This window comes from Arvicanthis niloticus, chromosome 12, assembly GCF_011762505.2.
Source record: "Arvicanthis niloticus isolate mArvNil1 chromosome 12, mArvNil1.pat.X, whole genome shotgun sequence".
Classification (NCBI taxonomy): Eukaryota; Metazoa; Chordata; class Mammalia; order Rodentia; family Muridae; genus Arvicanthis; species Arvicanthis niloticus.
Window position 1 is genome coordinate 11,187,516 of NC_047669.1, and position 22,835 is coordinate 11,210,350.

Genomic DNA, 22,835 nt, shown 5'->3' on the forward strand with positions numbered 1-22,835 from the left:
GAGGGGAAGGAGAGGGGCTTACAGAAGTCTGGTTCACAGAGGCACATGGCCTGGTGCTCACAACTCAAGAAGAGTTTGTGGGCAAAAGGGTGAGCTTAATTTTCACAAGTTAAGAGAGCATATCAGGAGCTGAGTGGGGTCCTGCATATCTCACAGGAGTTCTAGACATGGCTGCAGTCACCACTGGCCCTGATGGTGAACCTTGATGGGTACCGTGTGGGATGGAAAACGGGATGGGTTAAAGGACTCATGATGAACATAGAGTGATTCTGAGTAGGACTGAGCCGGTTCTTCTGGTTCCCTTGAAGCCCATTGTTTTCACAGATTGTTGGGTGGACAGTCCCAGAGTTATACTGGAAGGACTTGATGGAATGACCAGGATGTTTGGGGAAAGAAGTTCCCTCCTTCATGCTGTAGAAATGATTTTCTTGGCAAGATGCTGTGTAGCTTGTAAGAAGTCTTGATGGATAAGGTATCAGATTAGTGTGTCACACCAATAAACAGCACACTTTGTAACTGAAAGTCAATGCTTACCAACTCGAGAAAGCAGAAAGCTCCAAGAAGGAAGTGCTAACAGGCTGGAAAAACCCAGGGACATTTTTTCCCCCAGATTAAATGATAAGAAACACACCCTTACCATCCTGTAGAGTTGTCCTTAGGGAAAGAAAAAAAAATCAAGAATGGAGTTGGGAAACGTTTTTCAGCCATTTAGATCCATTCCACTTGCATCTCTAATGGTGGTGAACTTAGCTGTGACGCAGAGCTCTGCACCTTCAAGGATATAGGCTCTGCTGCTGGGGGTGGGCCCTGTGTGCTAGCTTCCTGGCAGCAATTGCCTAGTTTCCAGCAGGTAGTCTTTGCAGCTTCAACTCTTGAGAGCACTGCAGTATATAAGTCATGAACTTTAATTCAGTGGGAATCAGCCATGTGGTAAGTTCCTGAGACTTGTCGGGCCTTGTATTAGACAATAGAGTACTATCCTGGACCAGCAGCCTGGGTGCTTGCCCTGAGGAGTTTCCATTCTACCAGCTCTTGGAGCTGGAAGAGGCCACAGAGACAAAGTAGGTGGAGATAACGGGAAAAGAATACAGAATAGTAAACAGAAGCCAAAAGCTGCATCAAGGACCCAGAGCCTGTCAATTATAACTTACACTACAATGATCCTAGATTAAGTTCATGCGCCTACAGAGCAAGGATGAAGGGCGCTGTACTTCACAGTGAGCTCTGAACAGAGCAACTGCAGGAGTGTGCACTGTCATTGATAGATCACTGGACAGATGCAAGTTATCAAGTGAAATGTCTTATGATTTTGTTTGCTGAGACAGGATCTTGTGTGAACCAGGCTGTTCCCTGACCCCCAGGCTCACGCAGTCCACTGGCCCTAGCTTCTACAGAGCCTGGGACTACAGCTCTATAACCCATGCCTGGTGAGGTATTTATTTAAAAGGAAGGGAAGGACATGTTCAGCCTTGATGTACATAACTTGAAATGAATACTCACTTCCATCATATCCTTTCTTGATTTTCTGGCTCCTTTTGTTTGCATACCTATTGTCGGGCTGCATATCTGTATTTGCATATTTGTATTCATACGGTATGTTAGCCAGAAAATAAATCAGTCAAAATAGTAAATTAGTATAATAAAGGGGAATAATTAGTGCAATACAGGCAACATGACTATGAATTAAGAGAATATGTTAGTGCAAATACTACAAAAATCCACAAAACAGCCACATATGCCTTGGAACAGTGGTTCTCAACCTGTAGGCTACAGTACCTTTGTGGGCAGGGTCAAACAACCCTTTCACGGGGCCACCTAAGACCATCAGAAAACAGATATTCCCATTACAATTCATAACAGTAGCAAAATTACAGTTATGAAGAAGTAATGAAAACAATCTTATGGTTGAGGAGTCACCACGATATGAGGAACTGTATTAAAGGGTCACAGCATTAAGGAGGTTGGGAACTACTTCCTTGGAGGTTATCGATCTGGCTCTTATTAGTGGAGGAGCTGGCTGGGTTCCTTACCATGTGTGATCCATGAAGGAGCTGGAGCCAAGTGTCCAGATGAGTATGCGCTTCCAAGTGAAAGGTGTGTGTGTCAATAGTTAAAGGTCACAGAACAAACAAACCCAAAGTTAGGTGGTGCTGAGATCTTTGTGCAGACAAGGAAGAACCACTATCGCTGCGACTTAGATTCGTGCCTTGACTACTTTAAACAAGAACACAGACTTCAGAAATTTTATACCCATGTTAGTTTTATTTTTCCTGATTTTTCTACTTTACCTTGCATTCAACTAGTGAGTCTACTAGCCCTCTGACCAGGCAATAAGCCTATTGTGACAGTGGTTATTTTTGAGACATGGTCTTTCTCTGTAGACCAGAAGGGCCTGGAACTCACTATATAGCTCAGGCTGGCCTCAGTCTCATAGGACTCTTGCCTCAGTTCTCCAAAATACTCTAGTTATAGACATGATCCACTCAGCCTGGCTAAAGCCTTAACTCTACAGTATAATTTTCAATTTTCAGTTAACATGTCTGCTCTTAGAGAGGAGACAATAAAGCCCATTGCTGGCTCTTTCTATCACCCTCCATGTGTCTGTAGTTAGAAATCATCACTGACAAGTAAATCTCAAAGCAGCCTAAACATAAAACACGTAGAACCTTGCCAAGTACAGACCATGCCATAACACACATTCCCACCTGTGCCTTCAGCTTCTCTTCTACTGCCCCACCCAGATATATGCTCAGGGGAGTTGGAGAACACACACAACACACATCCTGGACCCCTGGATGTAGGCAGATTCTTCCAGGGTATTGAGAAAGCATACAAATATGAGACATGGACTCTTAAACCTCAGGCGGTGGGAAATGGATCAAAGGCACTGGCCTGGGACTCAGTGGGCTTAGCCCCATCTTCCTGTGCTCCTGACTTCTGGAAAGCTCCTTTGCTTCCCTCATGTTCCCACTCATGCACAAGTTGCTGAATGACTCTAGAATCATGGCAGTGAGCCTGCCCCATCTAACTCTCTGATTTGTTTTTGCTTTGGCTGAGTGTCATGGATTGAACTGTGCTCCCTTAAAATTCCAATGTTGATGCCTACCCACTTGTAACTTAGAATGTGATCTTTAGTGGAGATAAGGTCTGTTCACACTACCTAAGCTAAGGGGTTTAATTCAGAGTTGGCTCTAATCCAGTGTGTCTGGGCTCCTTATTAAAGAGAACATCTGTACACAGACAAGGACATGTACGCAGGGAGAATGCCATGCGCATATGCAGATGTCACATGTAAGCCAAGGAGGTGGCCTGGAAGAGATCCTTCCTCCTTAGTCCACACACAGAACCAACTATGCCCACATTCAGACTTTGGGCATCTAGAGTCAGGCCTGGAAGACAATATGCTCTGGTTTTTAGATGGACCAGCCTGTGCTGTGTTGTGGAATCTCCAGCAAAGAAACACAGTGACTTTTTACCATGCCCCTCCCCGGTCCTAATTTTCTCCCACTCAGCTGCTCCATTCAATATGCCTGTTATGTGGCTTTTTAGGCACTGAGACTGTAATCTCTCAAACAGCTTTGGGGCAACTCCTTGTAACCGCTCTCTAAGAGCCTTTACCATCTGAGAAGCAAGGGTTGTATTTCACAAGAATCTCAACTCCAAAACCTGATGGGGCAGACGACCAACATACCCTGAGCCGGTACGGTTTGTTGATATTTGTTAACCTCTTGATGCATGGGGAGAGAAGCCTTGGTTCAGAGTGCCTGTAGTCTGTCCCCACAGCAGATCACCATTTCCTAGAATGAGCTCACTGGAAGCGGAGATGGGCAGGGTGGCCAATGGCACTGACCTGGTGCCGGAGTAGAAGTCAGTTTGGCACACCACTGCCACCAGGAATCCATAATTCTACAGGGAAGACATTTTCCCCTGGTGGCCTTATGCCTAAACTGATGCTCAGCTAGCTGAGTTGAACATTAAGACCCAGTGTCTTTTTGATTTACCCAGTGAGTTGTAATAATCTTCAAGGCCTCGGGGATCATCCTGTGTGGACCAAAAACATTTGAACAAATTAGAAGCCTGCAACATTGGAAGCTTGGCCTTCACGGGTCTAGAAGAGGCACAGAAAATACTAGGGGTGGGAAGAGCCTCTCTCTAAAAATGTGATTACAGAGTTCTTTCCAGGTGAGGAGCTTTGGGTTCCTCTGTGATTCTAGAATTCTTGAATTCTCAGTCTCAAATCTAAATTGGAAGGCCAGAGGTCAGGGAAGGAGAGCAGGAGGGTAGCCAAACCCAAAGGACAATCCAGTGGAGGAACACAGGCCCTTTTCAACTATGTCCTGAATCGTGTCATTCCTTTGCTCAGGACTTCCCAGATGTCCCATTTCTCTTGTTGTGAAATCCCAAGTCTCTGAAAGCAGTCCACTTCCTGAAAGCAGGCTCTCTTCCATGTTGTCTCCTTGGGCTTGATGCCCACTCCTTTCTTGGGCCCCTCTATCCTAGCATGATTGGATGCTGCTATAGCCACACAGCTTCCGTCTCTCTAGAACACACTTCGAGACTTGCTCACGGACAGGCACCTCTATGGCTATATGGTTGGTAAGCTTCTGCTCTCCACCAAAGTCATTGGAATCTCACCTCCACTACAGCTCTACATCAGCGTGTGAGTCAGTCCCTGCTCACTCCAAACCAGGGCCTTCTGCTACCAAGATTTAAGTCCTCTTAGCGCAGTACATCTTTGCCCTGCTTAGGATGTGGAATAACATTGGTCTTCCTGCTAGGAGGCAGATTCTTCAGAGGCCTGCAGACCTGAGATATGGGAACTGTGCTTGCTCGAGCAAAGCTCTCCAAATGGAAGAGGAAAGCAAAGAAAGAGAATGTAAGAACTACCATTTTTTGAAGTATTTTAAGCCTCATAGAGAAGTGGCGAAGGCAATACAGGTTTCAAATAAATTCCTTGCAAAGGTGCAATTATATCACCATATTTCCTTGGAGACTAGCCATATTAACATTAACATTACTAGTTACAACTGGAATGGCATATGCAGAGCCTTTTGGGTTGCAAATGGCCTCTCGTCTTGTACCTCTCTTCCCCACCCTCTTTTCTTTCCTCAACTCTCCTCTCCTCACATTAAGGCACAGGCACTCCCTATATTTTGAGGCTAGGGAAGACAAAGAAGAGATTAAAGAGGCTCTTCAAGGCTTCAATGGTTGGAAAGAGCAGACTCAAACCATAAGTCAGCTGGGGCTTGCTTCCTAACCCATGGCTGGTCACTGTTTCTTTGGCCAACGCTGCCATTTTCCAATCAGACTCCATTGCCTCTGCCCTAGCTGCGTGGGCTAGCATGGTGTTTTTCTTTGACAAGGTGAAGATGGCAGCTGCCTCTTCAGCTTGTATGCTGGAATGGCCCTGAGCAGCTGTAACCTACACTACTAAGTGATGAGGCACCAACATTCCTGTCCCTACACAGCATACCCTCCCTTCTCTCAGTCCTGTACCCGCAGAGCCAGAGGGAGGAGATGCTGCCAGCCGCGGCTTACCACAGGGTCCTCAGGCGCCCTGCAGCCTGGCAACTGGGATGCCACCTGGCACCCACCACAGCTGCAGGGCCTCCAGCCTGGCCTAGAAGTTCAGAGTGGGCTCTTGGCATTGGTGCAAGAAAGCCCTCTTGCCTCTGGTCAGTATACCCATTCTTTCCTAGATGGAACAAGCTACTGATTGTGTTCAGGCCTCAGACTCCTCAGCTGTCATGGCAGGAGAATAAGTGAATTTGAGAGTCCTTGATCTTGCATTGTTTGAGTCCTGGGTCCCTTATATTCAGGAAGGAGTCCTAGGTCCTGTTCCCAAATAGAAAAAGTACTCAGCATGGAGAAATGGAGACTCATGAGCAGCGAGAAAGAAGCGTCAGAGGGAGAGATCTGATATGGACGCTATGGCGAGGATCGGATGACTTCGGCATAGGTCAAGCATGTAGTCAGTGACCAAATATTTGCAACAGCAGTAGTGAGAATGACATCTATCCCGAGTCTCATCTGCTCCCGTCATCCATCTGAAGCCAGGCCCTTGCTTTCTGCTGCCATATGCTCTCTGTGCCAAGGGTGCACACACACCTCTGACCCAGCTTCCTAAAACATAGCTGTGGCATGCATTCCTTTCCTGTTCAGAATCCTTCACTGATGCCCCAGCACCCCTCGAGTTAGGTGTCAATGCTTCACACTGTGGGTCAAGAGTCACAACTCACGAAGCCCCCTTCCAACTTTCCCACCCTTCTTGGTTCCCCACACCTGTCCAGTGCTTTGGTAAACCCGCTCCCCCAGTGCCCAACAACAGGTGCTAGTTGTCAGTGTCTGGCAAAAAGCAATAAGATCATATGTTAGATGTGGCTCTGGGGTCAGAAAAAAAAGTCATGTTGGATGGCTGTGTGGCCTTCAGCAAGCTGTGTGGCTGCTCTGAGCCTTGGCGGCCCCACCTCTACAGAAGGATTTGTTAATGGCACCTCTGGACTTTGAGGACAGAAGCCGGATGGAATGCATCTGGTCTCCAGTGAGTGTCACTTGTTACTCAATGGTCCCATACTCTGTCTGAGTTCTCCCAAGTACTTATCCCTTCCTGAAACACTGAGAAATGCTTTACCATTCTGCCTTCTGCACACACCTAAGGCACCCTCTGCTTTTCCCTTGTAGAAGTTAGCTCTGGTTCTTCCTCCCATCCCCATGATCCCAGAAATAAGACTCAGACTCAAAATATATTTACAAATACCTCATCCATATAGCTAGGCTCTTCTCTGACTAGATCATAACTTAAAATAACCCATTTATTCTAATCTACATTCTGCCACGTTGCCTGTGCTCAGGTACCGAGTATCTGTCTCCTCATATCTGCCCTGATGAATCTCCTGTGTCTGGCACTACCCCAGAATCCTTTCTGTCTCTTGAATGTCCCACCTCCTATTTCCTGTCTAAGCCATAGACCATCAGTTTTATTATTGACAGGTGCCACATCCATACAGATACAAGATATTCTCTCTATACCCCTTCAATAGTCCAGTGACTTGATTCTTCTTTTTCTTTCTTCTTTCTATCCTTTTCTTTTTTTCTTTCCTTCTGCCAAAGTGAAGCCCTTGAATGTAAGAAGGAGCCTTTCCCCCACCAGTGTAGGTGTCTTTCTCAGCATCTAGGATAACACCCAGCACTGCAAAGGTGTCAACCAGAGTGCATTGGACAACAGGCTAAAACAAAGAAGTTGGAATGAAGGTATGGCTCGAGGAGCTCTACAGAAGCACTCTGAAATCCTAAGGATGGTCTATCTCTTCCCCAGTTGGGTACAGGATAGCTGAGCACCAGCTCTAAGTTAGACATGTCTCCTCGTAGGAGTGGATAAAGCCATCTGTGAGCCTGGGAGGGGACGGCTTTCTTTGCGCAGGATCATGTTGCAGTGCAGGAGGGTTGAGCGCAAGGGGCAAGTGAGGGTGGGGGAGGGGGCAATGAGAAAGTGTGATTTTTATTTTAGTTCACCTCTTAACCTGCTGAGGCAGCTTGGCCCATGGATGAGATGAAAGAATTAGCCTCTTAAAAAAACCAAATGAACAAATCCAAAACCAAACCAGTGACTCTTAAACGTGGTCCCCAGAGCAGCAGCAACGGAGTTCTAGGAATATAGAAGTGTGCTGACAGTCTGAATCAGCACCTTCGGAGAGGGGCCCAGGCAGTCACCTATTCTATCTGGCCCTGACGCTCTGAGGCAAGGTCAAGTTTGAGAAGCATGGGGCTGTCTATAATTGGGGGCTTTTAAAGTCTTTTCCTTTTGGTTTGTAATTGAATGGCCTATATTTCTTCTAGTGAAGTCTTAGTGCCCTTGCTGATAAAGAAGCAGGCTCTCACACATTCATTCCATTTATGTGTTCTACCCACTAAAATCCTTGTCCTCTAAGGCCTCAAGAACGTCCACAGTTTAGGACCCTGGAGTATTCCTAGACGGGTGCTCTAGTGGCCAATCCCTTGAAAAGGCATCCTATGTTGGCATCTTGGTCCAGGGCCTATTGAGCCTGAGGTAGGGTTCACATCAGAGGCCTCAGAGAGGGTGAGGCTGAAGTCCAGAGAGCCCCACTGAGAAGGTAAGCTGAGGTTCAGGGGTGTGAAAGTGTAATCCCCTTAACCAATGTTTCATCCTGTGGACATGAAGAAGCGCTGTCCTGTGTTCTAAGAGGTTGGTTACAGCCTTGATTCACTTTCACGCTGTCTGCCTTTGGGGGCAATGTGTCTCCACCCTGATTTTTATATCCTTTTCATGAGACTCTGCAAATCGTATGAAGCAGTCAAGAGGCTGCTTAAGAAGCCCTCATCTGGATCCACAGATTCTCTCTCTGGCCCCTCCCAATGCCATGATGATTTGGTTCAAGTCTCTTCTGTCATTTTATGGAGTCATGTTGATGGCGGACGAGGAGCTTCAGGGGACAGAGTGGGTGTGGGGAACTCCGTGGTTAGAGAACCTCACAGTGGGGACAGGCTGTTGCAGAAGGAGAACTCAAACGGTTTGGGTAATGATCTGGATGACAGATGAACGCTGAAGAACACAGAACCAGAGAAAGGCCAGGCATCCCTTCCCTGATGCTCCCCCAGCAGCCAGGCATCCACTCTTTAATTTAACCCCAAAGCAGAGACCTTACCAAGAGCAGAAAGCAGCAGGGTAGAGAGGCAGAAGGGCAGGTCTGGGACCTGGTGCTTGTGACAGTGGCCACCTTTCTAACCATCCCAGCAGATGTCCCTCCAGCAGCCAGGCAGAAGGAAGTCTCTGTGGTCTGGGGCCCCACCCTGGATAGTTCTGTAATGGTGCCATACTCAGAAGAAGAGGAAGTGCCGTGCCATGGGTAGGCGCCGCTGTCTTCCCACTGATGGACACCCCTCTTCTTGGTCCAGGTGTCTGTGTCTTGGTCTCTGAAAGTAGGGCATGATAACAGTGCCAGCACAAGCCCTTTCCTAGGCACCTGAGAAATCACAGTGGGTAGGGCTGCTCCTATTGGCACTTCTCCTTTATCTAACATGGCCATTTATAGGAGTGTCGCATGTAGTATCCCATCGATGCCCTCAGTCAAGCCTGGCTACAAATTCTTAGCCTTGTAAGGAAAACAAGATGGAGAGAGTTTGGTTTCACCCAGTGCCACCCAGCAAGTCTGGAGTGGCTTAGGGGTTTTGAGTGGATGCTTGTCATTTCAATACACCTTTCTGCTCTTTCACCCGTGAAAATTCAAGGCCTTTTCAAGAAAATGCTTTCTTCTAATTGCGCCATCATTGCTTCATGTCTTTGTCTCTCTAGATGCTTGCACCCTCACAAATAATATTCCATTTCCCTCAGTTCTGGAATTCAGCTTCTCAAAAAGCTAGATTTGGCATGACTTCTACTCTATTTTCTTCAGAGTCCAGACAGAATTCCTTAAGAGTCCACAAGGACTTGTTGCATTTGCTAGTTCTCAATGAGGACAAAGGGAAACATTGGTTTCCTGTGGGTTCTCCGGAGCAGGACTCTGACCTCTACAGCAGCCCAAGCCCTGAGATGGTGAGACTTCATAAGAGAAGGAAGACTCCTAAGACATTACTGGGTTGCAGGTTCTTCCCAGTGGATGCCATTGTTCTCCATGGTTGGAAATCACAGTGTGGGCTCAGGTCCCCTCTGCTCTGGAGCTTGGCACCTTCCCCACCTGCTCTCTCGGTGGCCAGGCCCACACCTGTCTCTGAATTCTCCTCTCAGCACACTTCTGAAATAAGGATGGGTAGCAGCTGTCTATAAAATGCTTTAAGACCAGGCATCAGGCATTGTACCAGAGCCAAGTACTGTGGAACAAATGAGCTCTGCCTAGATTCACCTCCCAAGGCATGCAAGTGTGGAATATTTAGAGAAACCCAGAATACCATGGCTGGAGGAGGTATTTTAGCAGTTAACATACCAAACCATCTACTCAGCCTCATTCTCCCTGAGGCCTCGGACATGAGTCCCGCCTCATGCCTTCTGGGCCACTGAACCAGGATGTTAACACAGAATGTCTTCTCAAGTTGGAACGGCCCAACTTGGGTACTTCTAATGACAGCTGACTCCCCTTCCAGAAGGCAGCCCAGTTCTTCCCAGTACACCACTGTCAGGAAGCTCTGTCCTACAACAAATGGGAAACTGACTGTTTTCCATTTTATCCACCCTTCACTACTTTGTCCTCTGAGAGAATCCCCAAGGTGAGCATCTGCCTTCCCTGTCCATTCCTGCAGGTAGACAGAAGGCAGCCTCCCTCTCTTTCTATGGAGACTGAGATTGCCCTCTGCAGTGAGCATAAAAAAGAGACACAAGACATGAGTTTCACCTTCATCTCTTCCATCTTTATTGATCTGACAACGAGGTCTTTCCACATCCTCACATACTTGTGTCCCGGAGGTGCCTGCCAGCTTTTGGAGTGCTGTGTTCTGAGCTCCATAGAAGAACACGAAGTCAGTGAAAAATTGAAAAAGGAAGGAAGGAAGGATGAGCTGACTAGAGGGGGAGTGCTTCTGTGAGGAGGTGGAGAAGAAAAATGATCCCTCTCTATCACATGCTTCTGACCCGTGGAAGGGGTATTCATCACGGATGGACCAGGTGTCTTTGTAATCCTCTGGGGACCACATGCCTGCAAGAAGAATCTCTCTTTTGTCATGAAGAATGCTCAAGGCTGTAGAGTTACAGGGAACAGCATTTCAGAAGCACTAGAAGCTGCCTGCTCTATGTGCTCAGTAAAGAATTTCTGAGCTCAAATGTCTGACGTTCTGGGATTCATTTTGTATTTGAGGAGCAGAGATAGAGGGTTGTTGGAGGTCAAAGGATTCGAGTCCAAAGACCTAGGTTGGAGTCCAGACTTTCATATGTTGTCTGTGTGTTATTGGTCAATCCATGGCAGTTTTGTGAGTCTCCGATTCTCAGTCAGTAAAATAGAGGAAGAGCATTCTTGCACTATGAGGTGTGTGTGTGTTGTTGTTGTTGCTGCTGCTGCTGCTGCTACAGCTGCTACTGCTTTCCATATTAAATGTGCCCCAGTTTCTTTTATGAACTACTTCAATTATTGTTAATTAATAATAATTATTAGAATGGTCTGCCCCAGATTGTCCAGCCATCCAAGATATCAAATACTAATGTATAATAAAACAGAGTGACAGACAACTTTTTACTTCCCTCAGTGTTTTGGGCTGTGAAACACAAAAACACACCTGAGGCTTTATCAAACAGTCAGCATACATTACTAGTGAGATAACATGTTATCAGCTCCAACCCGGTCTACTCAAGCACCTTCTTGGGAAATGAAACTTTTATACTCTGTTTTGCTTTGAAACCTTTGTAACCTATCACAGATGTGTTCCAATTTGTGTGGGGAGCAAATGAAGTTCTGAGTGAGTGGGTATTGTTGACACTGGCACGGCCATGCCAAGGACTCCAACACCTTAGTCACACGGAATGGCAATGCTTCCCCCAGGTCACAGTCTTAATGCTTAGAGAACATACAGAACATCAGTTATAGCTTCCTCTTCCCAGAGGACTACAGCCCGAAACTTTGAAGCTGCTCTCTTCCTTTTCCCCTTTCTTCCTTCCTCCCTCCCTCCCTCCCTCCCTCTCTCCCTCCCTCCCTCCCTCCCTCTCTCCCTCCCTCCCTCCCTCCCTCCCTCCCTCCCTCCCTCCCTCTCTTCTTCCCTTCTCTCTCTTTCTTCCTCCCTATCTCTTTCCCTATCTCTCTCCATCTCTTTCTCTCTCTCCTCCCTCCATTTTTTCTCTTTCTTTCATATTTCACACACATTCTCTGTCTGTCTCTCACTGTCTCTTTCAGTCTCTGTCTCTCTCTCCCCCACCCCCTTTTTCAGTTGTATATAATAAACCTGGATCTTTGATTCAGATATATAAAATAAATATGCGGGGTTTCTGAGCTGCTGGTGTGTCTCCCTCCATCAGAGCACACAGCCTACTCGATCCCAGCTTTCCTGTATGTGTGCCCATGTGTCTGTTTTTAATTCATCCCCTGTAGCCCCAGTTAGGATAACCCCTAAGCTGTATGGGTTTCTAAGTTACATTAGAAAGAATTCATACCCAGCCCAAGATCCTTGCTTCCCCTTGCTCCACCAACTCTTTCCTTCATTCATTTCTTCAGTGACTGCATTTACTATATCTCCTATATGCTCTGAAGGCTCTGATATGGCTCCCCATCTAAAGAGCTCACTGTGTGGTTAGGTTTATGAGACATGCACACAGATAACAGCCTTATATGACCAGGTGAAGTAAATAGTGTGTGGTATTTATAAACAGACGTGGGAACTCATGGAGACTGACGAATTCCAGACCCCTTACTACTAGTGAGAGGGAAGGTATAAGGAAGGTTCTGCCTGTTCTAGGAAGTGAATTGCAGTGACAGAGCGTGGGAACCTGCAGTTTTCATAGGATTGGTTTCTGACTGACTCTCTCTCTCTCTCTCTCTCTCTCTCTCTCTCTCTCTCTTACTTTGTGGCTCTGGAGTTCTGTCTCTCAACTTTGTCATAATTCTCCTCAATCTCCTTGGATCACCCTGACAGTTAGATGAAGCGATATGGGGTTCGGCACACAGAGTTCCCTGCACCTCTTTGGTACTTCTGTGATTGCACATGGGAGGTGCTGAGCAGGTGAGATTCCTAGGATGAGCACAGTTGCGAAAGACCTGGAAGGGAAGCAGGGTCATTCCAAGAAGGAGCAGCCCGAGCAAAGTCCCAAGGGAAGAAAGTTTTCAGAGAAAGATGACTCCCTTGTGTTTGTATACTAGAGTACGTGGGCTGTCACAGGAATGGGTGGGGCCAGAGACGTTGGAGACATGAGTAAAGAAGTAGGTCACTGATCTTGGAAGGCCAATGAGTCTGATCCTGGTAGATCAGGGTTTCTAAAGAGAAGCACACGCTGCTGGGAGGAAATGAAAATTGTGTTCTATTTTCACTTATATTTAATTTTACTTTATAAGAAGAACAACATTGATGTCACTGCTAGTTCACAAATGTCCTAACTCCTTTGTCCAGTGGCTTCATGTTCCATCTCCACCTAAGGTTTTTCTGAGGCACTGTAAGCATGGCAGGCGGTGGGGGTCTACAATGTTCCTTCAGCCAGTTTCACAGGTTTACAGATTCCTTATATAGACTGTACCAAATAAACTCTCACAAAACTGAGCCAGCATTGGACCATTCAGATACTAACCAGGTCTGGCTTGCCGAATTCCTGGATCTGAGACATTGAGGTGGGATAGCCATCAGAGAGCACTGGCATTCTTTAAAGATATGTGCAAAAGCCCTGGGGATTAAGAATAAACCCAGAACAAACAAGCAAATAGAAAGCTCATGACTGGCCCTCCTCTTCTCCTGGTTTTCCTTTAGTTACACTTTGGGAGCTATAGTCAGTGATGCCCTGGTCATATGGAGCAAACTATAGGCAAATAAATAAATATCCAGAGTTATAAAGCTTGAAAAATAGGCTTCCTATACTATTGTTAATGATGAGGCCTCTTGAAGATAGTACAATGTTGTTCAGATTGATGCATTTAGAAGCATTCTCTTATAGTGATTTCTTATTTTATAATTTCTAGCTTTGATTGGTTATTATGTGAATATCATAATGGGATGTATTTACTCAGGTAAGTTTGCACGTAAGCCATGAGTCTTTGAGGCTGCACAGACAAGGTTTTTTACCATTAAACTTAGGCATTCTGAAAAGTTTGCTCTCTGCTTTATGCTCTATAGACCTATCACCAAGACACCTAAGCAATAGGTGTTACACTCTGAGCTGGATTGAGGGTCTGGTCTCATTTTCTCAAGGAAAACAAGCAAGTGCTTACAAGGAATGCAGGAGGTGGAATCTGGAGATTACTTGTTAAAAAGCTTGGCCTCTTTCTCTTCCAAAAGCCTTGTCCTCTCCTCCCTACTAAGGTAAACCACTGACCTCAAGCCACCAGTAAGAACTCCAGAGGCTATGTTCCATGAGCTAGGCCTCCTTTGACTGCGACAAGGGAAGAGAAAAGCTGGAAACCATTAGCTCCTTCTTTCTTCCTGGTTTCATGCTGCCCTAAGAAGCCACTCCTAAGCTCTGACCTGTGATCTGAGATGACCAAGCTTGTCCTGTGATGAGGGAATCCCGAGATCAGAGCTTGAAGGAGGCATCACAGGGACCCATCACAGGCATGGGTTCCAGACTTAGGCAGCCTACATCCTGATCCCAGCTTTCTCAGCTGTAACTGTGTGCTACTTACTGTCTTTAAGCCACAGGGTTGTTGTCTGTGTGGCGGAGACAATCTATACACCTGTATATGGAAGTTAGATCCGGTTCTTTCTCCCAGACCCATGCCCTGAGAAATAGGACTCAGACTCAAAATATATTTACAAATACTATAGCCATATAGTTAGGCTCTTCTCTGACTAGATATAACTTAAAATATCCCGCTTATTTTAGCCTACATTTTGCCATGTGGCTAGTTACCTGTGCTCAGGTACCACATGTCCATCCAGTCACATCTTGCAGTGAATCTCTGGCCTGGCTCTATCCCAGAATTCTTTCTTCTCTTGGATATTCTACCTTCTATTTCCTGCCTAAGCCATAGGTCATAGCCTTTTTAACTGACAGATGATGCATCCATAGAATACACAAGGTATTGTTTCTCCACATGTAGGCTAGTGTGAGCACAGCATTATTCTTGACACAAAGAACACTGCCTAGGAATGTGAGTTCAGCTCCTCACAAAGGGATGATCTGAGGAGCCTGGCATAGGACCCAGGAGGCTTCCAGGAATGTAAATCCTTCACTCTTCATTAGTAATATGCAAACAGAAGAATTCATGCCCATAGCAACCAGCAAGCTCAAGGACACCTCTTCAGGGAACAGCAGTTAACTTGGGCCACCCACCCTCTTCCCGGGTCATCTGGCACTTTTCTCCTTGGCTATTGCTGTAATCCCTCCCAAGAAATTATGAGGCCAATGGCCTGTACAGCAATACCAAGGTGCATAGGTGTCCCTGGGTGTTCTGCCAATCCTTGTGCATTTGATGTTTCCATAGGTTTATGGGATTCTACATGTTTTAATTTCCTGAAAGAAGGAAAAACACCAAGTGCATGCTAATAATCAAATTCAGAACTTTGGAATGTAACGCAATACTTTGAGTTTTTACGGGGTGGAATTTGCCAATTTAAAAAAAAAAAAAAAAAAAAAGATAGGGTGGGTAGGAAGGACAAGCCCTGATCAGTCACCTCTTTTATTTCAAGAATAAGCAAGAAACTGGAGGATAAATCAGGAAGGGTGGTAAAGTAATAATCAAGCTGTTGTATCAATAACTGCTCACTAATCTAGGTCAGAAGATTTTAAAACACTTCCCTCTCCAAGAGTAACAACAATAATAACACAGTTCTTGAGCTGGTCCTTAATCATCTCTCTTCTCTTTTAATCTCCTGGCACTTCCAGTGATAAAAACCAAGGCTCTGAGACTCTCAGATCCCAGATTAAAACACACAGCTGAGAAGTCAGCCTTGAGGCTGAGTGCCTCCTTCCCCTCCCCCACTCATGTGACCTCCATAGGGCAACTCCAAAGCCTGTAAGATCTTTCCTTGCTTTTCTGTCCCAGCCTTTTGTCTTTTGGGGAGAGCTCCTTCTGCTAATGTCTTGGGCCAGTGAGTTTTGAACTTCGTTTTGCTGAACTCATAATCATCTCCACCAGCCTGTAGTTTCTTAGAAAACTGGGGTTCTCTCTAACTCACCAGCACCTAACCCAGAAACTTGGTTGGCCTAAGTGCTTAGCCACTGAATGCTGAATTCACCACACCTGCTGACTAAGTGCCTCAGAAGCTCCAGTGCAGCTCTTGAATTCCTACCTATCCTAATCCTAGCTTAGGGCCTTGGATATAGGCTTCACTTTTGAAACTCTGTAGAATCATAAACTCTTAGACAGTTCTTAGAGCAAACAAATCTTAACGTTTTTAGCCTACAGGGTTCTAGAAGGAAAAGATCACATCTGAGTCCCCAGTGGATTGCTCATGAGACTTGGATCAGCTCTGGGCAGAGTGGGTTCGTGTATGTTGGTAAGAGCTGGTGGGACAGGTTGGTGTCAGATGATACCTTGCCAGGAACTAATTGGTGAGAGACAGGAGCTGATAGCCAGAGCCTATCCCTTCTCTGGCCTAATCAACGCTCTTTCGAAATCTTGAAACTGTCTCATGGATACAGATTCTTTGAAGCCAGGAAATAGATCTCTGAAGGGACTGAGTTGTAGAAGAAAGGTCAGCATTGCAACTTGCTTGTGTAAGAGATGTGTGGACCAGTGGCTCACTGTCAAGTAGGGGCCAAAGCCCAGGGCTCTGTGTGCAGCTGGCTTTGAACAGGCACAAACCTAGAAATCTAATTAATGAATGTGTTAGGGAGACATTACATTAGCTTATTTCAATGAGAGAAGGGGGACGGTGGTTAAGAGCTGTGAGCCTGGACAGACGGTTCAACTGTTAAAGACTGGGCTCACAATCAAGGGACAAGAGCTGGTTGGTACCACTAATCCCAATACTCAAAAGACAGAGGCAGGGGAATCAGAAGTTCAAGGTCATCCTCACCTGTATAACTAGTTCAGGCTATGAGAGACCCCCATTTTTGAAAATAAACAAAAACAACAAGAAAAACTGGTTTAAAATCAGTTAATCCATGGAGGTGAGGACCAGCTCTTCACATCATCAGCATTTTGGACCCTGTAATTCCAAAGTTAAAGATTTATTCTAAGAAAATAGCTGACATTAGCGGAGAACAAAAGTGAATGCCAGCTAACCTAACAGTCCCACAATGATATCTGGATGCTAATACAAATGAGAATGCCTATCAAATAATGTAACGCTTGGAAATCACTTGAATCTGTTATTCTTAAGAACACATTGCTATTACTCATTGTGTGAGGAGCACAGAAAAGATCAGAACGCAAAGGCATATTTGTGCCGGGTGTCCAACACTGAGGGGCGGGAGGAGGTAATGCTTTTTTGGAAAAGACAGGAAAGAATGAAAATAGATGGTTTGTAAAGATAGTAAGCTTGTGGGTGGCTTTTTATTTCCATAATCATGGTATTATGTTTTTGTATAATTTTTTAAAAAAACTTATGTTAATCAGAAACTTTGAATAACACCTTAACAAAAATGTGCGGCACACCGCAGCCGTCCCAGAGAAGCTAACATTCAAGATGCCCTGTTCAGGCTTCGCACATTTGAGTCCGGAGAGATTTCTCTCGCTGGCAACAAGTTTGAGATTGCACTCATGATAGATGAAGTCCTGTAGATGGGCAGATAGATGATATGGATTCAGGTACAGACTTAAATAAAACTTCCCTTCAAAGATGGACCTTTCACATCAAATGTCTGATGCAAAATTATGCCTATACAGGAAGACTGGGAAAGATCATAAATGTATGGATTTCAGCATCCTGGCAAATGCATGGGAACTTAAAATCAAGGCAGACTGGATTGAAGATGTGCATGTGGAAGACACTTCCGGTCCTGCTTCCAAATGATTTCCAGGTACCCACATCCCACCTGTCACCCCAGTTCTCCACGTCACTTGTCTGAGTACCCCTATAAACATGTTAGCAATCTGAAAACCTAGATAACTTTCATTCATACATGACTAGGTTCTCTGTTCTCTCTAAATACCAAGGTCAATATGAAGGAAATTGTCATAGGCCAAACCCCAAACGCTCTGACTCCATCCTTGCAGTCTCCAGAGGCCCTGTTTCTCTAGCCATCAGAAATTTTCAGTCTTTCCCAAAGGTCTGGATACCAGACTATGTCTTCAAATCACTTGCCTGAGACTGTACCAACTGGAGTTGTCAATAGAGTTACTATACCAACTTTAACTAATGAGCTAGCTATATTTCACATACATAATCCCCAATGATGGTTATAGCATACATATGAGAAAAAAATATGTGTGTTAATATTACTTAACTTTCCCTCTGCTTTCTTTTTAACATGCTTCAATAATTAAAACAAAGCCAGAAACCTGTATAGTGGGTTGCTTCAGTTCATTCAGGCTTTTGTTTGGTGAAGAGCATGTTATGACCTACAGTGGCTGGAAAATGCAATTGAAAGCTTAAATGTTATGTCTTTATAATAACTTATCTCTCTCATGATCACAGGAATGTTTTATTTTCTTCTAAGTTTCTCACATATTTATTATGTTTTGGCATATTTGACTAAATGTCCTACTTCAGAAAAATATTTTAATTAAAAAAGCCATAAAAGTAAGAAGCATTAAACTTTGATCTCTTTGTAATATTTGACAACTTATATATTAATAGCAATCAACAATTTATGCCGAATAACAGAGGATAATATAAACTCACAATTAATTTTATTTCCAACTAAAGACCACCATTTTTTGAGACTCTTCCAGTTTTGCTTGCTTCTTTTAATGGACCTATTTTTGATGACTTTTAATAAAATGGCTTCAACAGAATTATCCAATGTGTATTTAAGATGTTTCTCAGGCAAATATAGGTTTTCATTTTTTCAAAATGCTTGGGTAGACCCCCAAAATGAAAATATAAACAAGCATAAACATTCCTTTGACCTGATTGTATATGATTTCACACTTTTAAGTTTCTGGTTGTGACTCATCTTTCAATAACAATGTAATTTATGAATCACTGAGAGCACAAAAAACTTTTGAATTGGGGGGGCTAGAATTCTAGTTTAGAGACTTTTTTGCTGTCATTCACATTACTGACGTAATAGATAGTTTTGCTTTAGTCAATCTTTGAAATAAATGAATAAAATTGAAAATTGCTGTTTTAGTTTTTCATTTAAATGAAAGTTGAAGTCGCACCCCCTACCTTTACCCTGGTGTAAAATAAGTAGTTCTGATATCTTTCTTTTCTCTTTGATGTAGGTCAGTGATGTGCATGCTCGCTGTTAGCTGTTTGATGCGACTTTGCCCCCGAAACAATCTAGGTCAATTTGTTAATGAAAACTGATTTTGTTCCTTCTTATTTGTTTTATGTGTTTGGACATTTTAATTTCCCTTCTAAATAATTTCTACTAAATCCAGAATTTTAAAAACATTTCCTGAGAAGATGGATCTAATAGTTGAGGTATTTATGTTTTGGCAGACCACCCCCAATCTGTATTTTTTTTAATGTGGGGCAAAACAAGCATGTATTTATAAATGAAAATTTCTTAAAAGAACCTGTGTCTGGCTGTGAACATAAAACTCCTGGAAGGAGTTTTTGTGTCTGCAGAGGCTGATGGACTAATTGGAATTTCAGATTGATGGAGAGGCTGAGATTCATTTTTAGGCTAGTTTTAGCCTTCTGGAATAGCCATTCCTTGGCTTATTCTGTATCTGTGACAATAAATAAAAACTTCTTAGAAGTTATTAACCTAGTAGGACCAATAACTTCTGCCAAAAGAGCTAAGAATGTCATCAGAACATATTGGACCTCTAGAACAGACCCTCATCTCTCTGGTGTACCCAAGAATGCATTTTAAACTTCTCTTGACCTATGACCTGCTTTGTTCTGTAAAATTTTTAAAATGGTGTGAAGTTACTTCCATGTTGGAACATGGAATTTAGGGTAACCTAAATTTGTGTTCCCAGGCCATTGGCCCTCAAAGTGGCTCCAGAATAAACTATCTCCTACTCAAAATTTTGAATTGTGAATTTTGATATTTTCAAGAACTAGCATGTAAGCTATAACTCCCATTCAGCTTGCATCCCAAGGGTAAATAAGGGACACCCTGCAGTGTTGTTTCTTAGAGCTTCAATATTCAGTAGGGTAGGAGGAGTGGGTCCATGTCCAGCTCAGGATAAGGTGCTCACAAGTCCCTTGGTGCGTCCCTTTACCCCTGCTTCATCAGAGAAAAGTCTGATTTAGGCTCCCCCATATCTCTCAACATCTGTACCTGTTCTCCTGTCTATAATCTAACGCCATGCTCTGCAGTCGGGTAGCCATAGACACAGTCCAACACTTAAACCTCGGGTGATTGACGTGAAAGATGTGTTCACCTTCAGTTTGCCATCTTCTTTGTCTGAGGTTGTGGTTTTGACAGCTCAAATTCGGAGTCTCCCCAGGGTGGCAGAGAGCTCCAGCAGACAATGCTGATCTAAGGAATGAGACTATGTTTCCATTAAAATGTAAATGAAAGTCAATGTAAAAGAGCAAATTAAAATTACTTTTCATTACACATTTCTTCGAAGATATTTTAAATATTAAAAATTATGAATTAAGATTCCCAAGAAATCTATAAACAAACTGTAATTGAATGATACCAACTCTTAAAATAAAGATTCCTCGAGTAAAGCCAAGTTTTTAAATTTAAGACTTTGAAAAGCAAATCTGCTTTAGCTAGCTCTTTAAACAAGTAGAACGGCTTAACAAATCCAAGACCTAATGGCTACTTTGTTGAAAATATCATGGCTCTGTATCATACCTGGTGTATGGGGCTTGTTGCTTTAAAAGTAGTATGACTTGCTTAATATGCAAAAATCTCCTTAGCTGCCTCTTGGAACAGTTGGGCATCCATTTTAATTCATGACCACTGCAAGAGTCATGGATTAGAAAATAAAGAAAGCAAGCACTCATGTTTACTGGTAGCAACTATCTATCTACATACTTATGCTATTTAATGGGAAGAAGATAGCCCACTGATCGATGATGTACTCCTGTCTCTGACACACTGTACTCAAACACTATTCTTCAAAACCTTATCCATCTCCCCAAACCCACAAGTAGCTCAGCTCCCAACCATATCCAGCTGCTTGCTGTCTCTGAGACACAGAACAAGTGAGCAGGGGGTCTGAAGGCCTGAGAACGGTCTGTCACAAATAATATAGTTTGTTATGAACCAGGTCCCAAAAGACCTACATGGCCATGGACCTTCTCTTTCAGGTTCATGTGGGTTATTTTTTTGCTTTTGTTTGTTTGTCTGTTTGTTTTTTGTTTTGTTTTGTTTTATTTTGTGCTCAGAATACACAGTGATATTTGTTTTGAGAGGTGAAGCAAAGGGCCTGAAGCAAGGAGCCCTCCTGTCTGCTTCTGAGAGCTGGCTTTGGGTCTAAATGGAGCTGGTTGGTCTGGCCTAGCACACACAATTGATAGACATTTCCATGTGCTTCACCTAAGTATTGTGTTTTCATTGCCTGGGCTAGAAACCTTAGTGAGGAAACATGATCCCCGTTCTACCTGGGCCAACCAAGTTTAGAGGAGTAAAGTAGTTTGCCCAGGATAACCCAGTTTGCCCAGGATAACCCAGCTGCTTAACAACACATTCAGTTCAGAACTGGAACTGTCTGAGCTCTGTGTATAACCGCCTACTATCCTATCCTACCCCTCTAACTGGCTACTTTAGAAACAGGAACGCTTCCAGAACCCCAGAGCTTCACCCCTGAGGGGTGAAGGTGAGCTGCAAGCTGCCTTATCTTATGGCTGAAGAAAACAGGCCTGCCAGTGGGGAAGGGGTGGGAGAGTTTGGTGAGAGCAGGAGTGTGGTTTTGGGACACTAGTTTCCACCCTCACATAGATCTAGTTACATCTTTCCTGTTTCTAACTTTCCATTGGATCCTTGGTGTTGTGGGGCAGGTCCACTCCCCAGGATCTTCTTAGTGATTCCCTCATTTTGCCCCAGTCAGACGATTTAGCTGAATCTTCATTCTCACCAACCTCCAGAAGAAGCTCGCTCTCGGCAAACACTGAGCTGTTCCATGGCTCCCCTGCCACTGCGCATGCTCTTCCTCCAGCTACAATGCTCTCTTTCTTCTTGCCTGTCTGGAAAAGACGACGTGTCATTCAAATGCTGCACTCAACATTTATCCTCAATGCACACCCTCGGGGGTTGGTCACACCACCATCTTCCTCCTACAGAATAACTTCAACACGCAGTCAAAGCTCTCAGGCTCTCTTGTGTAGCTCAGGCTCTCACTCTCTCGCCAGGTAACAATCCTCTGACAGATAGGAAGTCTGCATCCTTTCTGCTACCCCCACACAATCAGGGGTAGCAGAAAGGTAACAGGAGCAGGCTTTTGGCTGCTTCCCGAAAACATGAACAAAGAGACAAAGGTCGGTGACCCTGAGGGCCTTGTGTCCTTGGAGAAGACTTTGTCCTCAGCGCCCACAGACCCTTTGAGCAATATCCCATCGGTGGCATTGAGCCACTGCTTGGAGCCATTGCACAGGAGCTTAGGGTGGGGCCGGTGTGAAAATAAACAAGGAGGGACAAAAACAAGCTGTATGTTGAAACCTTGAAGGGTTCAAGCTGGCCACGCCTTCTAAGTCAGACTGGCTCTCAGTACCCGGTGAGGGATCAAGCTGTCCCAGGTATGGGGTTTTGGAGCAAAGGTTAAGAACAAGTGGGGGAAACAAAGAGAGATGTGAACAGATTTCCTTCTTTAGCTTTTTTTTCCCCCTTGGGTGCCTGTGTTTGTCATTCCAGACAGAGGAAACTCTGACCTTCCTCTGCTTTAATTACCTAATTATTTTGACACCTTGGGCTGTTGCATCACCGCAGTGCATTGTTTGTCAAGGGCACTGTGTTGGGTGTTTCGAGGCTTCAAGAGAACTGATGAGGGACAAGTTCTGACAACCAGCGAAACGCTGAGCAGAAGAAGGGAGCCAGCAGGGGTGGAAAGGGTGGGGAATGAGAGAAAAAAGTAAATGTTTGATATGCTGGGAAGAGATTGTCTTGAAAGACATGTCAGTGAGGCTAGCAAAACTGGATGTCTAGGTCTAGAAGGTTTCCCTGAGCAGGCTCTGAGGAAAGTTTCACTCAAGCAGGAAAACCAGTATACTACAGGTCTATAAAAGACATGCAATGCAATATG

The 22,835-nt window shown here is 44.5% G+C and overlaps 2 long non-coding RNA genes across 4 annotated transcripts in view; one reads left to right on the forward strand and one right to left on the reverse strand.

The window, feature by feature from the left end:
* The window catches only part of LOC143444021 (uncharacterized), a 73,892-nt gene extending 54,015 nt beyond the window's left edge, over positions 1 to 19,877 (forward strand). The window contains exons 1-3 of one of the 2 annotated variants that reach the window (XR_013113501.1): positions 4,778 to 4,876; positions 17,406 to 17,539; positions 18,909 to 19,877. This is a non-coding gene — a long non-coding RNA (uncharacterized LOC143444021). Of the gene's footprint in view, positions 1 to 4,777; positions 4,877 to 17,405; positions 17,540 to 18,908 lie in introns of those variants that run through there. The other variant, XR_013113502.1, reaches the window with a different exon arrangement.
* LOC143444020 (uncharacterized) lies at positions 17,021 to 22,100 on the reverse strand. 2 transcript variants are annotated; one of them, XR_013113500.1, is made up of 4 exons: positions 21,679 to 22,100; positions 20,450 to 20,557; positions 19,922 to 20,135; positions 17,021 to 17,294 (listed from the first exon to the last, which is right to left on the reverse strand). It is a non-coding gene; the product is annotated as an uncharacterized LOC143444020 (long non-coding RNA). The 2 variants fall into 2 exon arrangements; XR_013113499.1 differs by having other exon boundaries at positions 19,922 to 20,122; positions 21,679 to 22,094.
* Positions 22,101 to 22,835: the final 735 nt, after the last annotated feature.